Below are 1,402 nucleotides of genomic sequence, written 5' to 3'. Positions count from 1 at the left end.
CACTTTTTCGTGTGTCTGTTGGCCATCTCGATGTCTTCTTTGCAGAAATGTCTGTTCATGTCCTCTAGCCATTTCTTGATTGGATTATTTGTTCTTTGGGTGTAAAATTTGGATACTAGCTCTTTATCTGATATGTCATTTGCAAATATCTTCTCCCATTCTGTCAGTGGTCTTTTGGTTTTGTTGACTGTTTCCTTTGCTGTGAAAAAGCTTTTGATCTTGATGAAGTCCCAATTGTTCATTTTTGCCCTTGCTTCCATTGCCTTTGGCAATGTTCCTAGAAAGAAGTTGCTGCAGCCAAGGTCGAAGAGGATGTTGCCTGTGTTTTCCTCAAGGATTTTGATGGATTCCTTTCTCACATTGACGTCCTTCATCCATTTTGAGTCTATTTTCGTGTGTGATGTAAGGAAATGGTCCAGTTTCATTTTTCTGATGTGGCCATCCACATTTCCGAACACCATTTGTTGAAAAGACTGATTTTTTTTCCATTGGACATGTTTCCTGCTTTGAAGATTAGTTAAACATCTGTTCCATTGATCTATGCATCTGTTTTTGTGCCAGTGCCATACTGTCTTGATGATGACGGCTTTGTAATAGAGCTTGAAGTCTAGAATCGGGATGCCACCAACTTTGGCTTTCTTTATCAACATTCCTCTGGCTATTCGAAATCTTTTCTGGTTCCATATAAATTTTAGGATTATTTGTTCCATTTCTTTGAAAAAATAAATGGGATTTCTTTTTTAAAGAATTTATTTATTTATTTATTTGACAGACAGATCACAATTAGGCAGAGAGCTGGCAGAGAGAGAGAGGTGGAAGCAGGCTCCCCACTGAGCAGAGAGCCAGACATGGGGCTCAATCCCAGGATTTTTATAGGGATTGCATTAAATGTGTAGATTGCTTTAGGTAGCATAGACATTTTCACAATATTTGTTCTTCCAATCTGTGAGCATGGAACATTTTCCCATTTCTTTGTGTCTTCCTCAATTTCTTTCATGAGTACTTTACAGTTTTCTGAGTATAGATTCTTTGCCTCTTTGGTTAGGTTTATTCCTAGGTATCTTATGGTTTTAGGTGCAATTGTAAATGGGATTGACTCTTTAATTGCTCTTTCTTCTGTCTTGTTGCTGGTGTATAGAAATGCAGCTGATTTCTGTGCCCTGATTGTGTATCCTGACACTTTACTGAATTCCTGTACAGGTTCTAGCATATTTGGAGTAGAGTCTTTTGGGTTTTCCACAAAAGTATCATATCACCTGCAAAGAGTGATAATTTGGCTTCGTCTTTACTGATTCAGATGCCTTTAATTTCTTTTTGTTGTCTTATTGCTGAGGATATGACTTCTAGCACTATGCTGAATAGCAGTGGTGATCATGGGCATCCCTGCCATGTTCCTGACCTT

Source organism: Mustela nigripes, chromosome 2, assembly GCF_022355385.1.
Source record: "Mustela nigripes isolate SB6536 chromosome 2, MUSNIG.SB6536, whole genome shotgun sequence".
In the NCBI taxonomy this organism is placed as follows: domain Eukaryota; kingdom Metazoa; phylum Chordata; class Mammalia; order Carnivora; family Mustelidae; genus Mustela; species Mustela nigripes.
The sequence above is the reverse complement of the archived record's forward strand: the minus strand, read 5'-3'. Positions refer to the sequence as shown.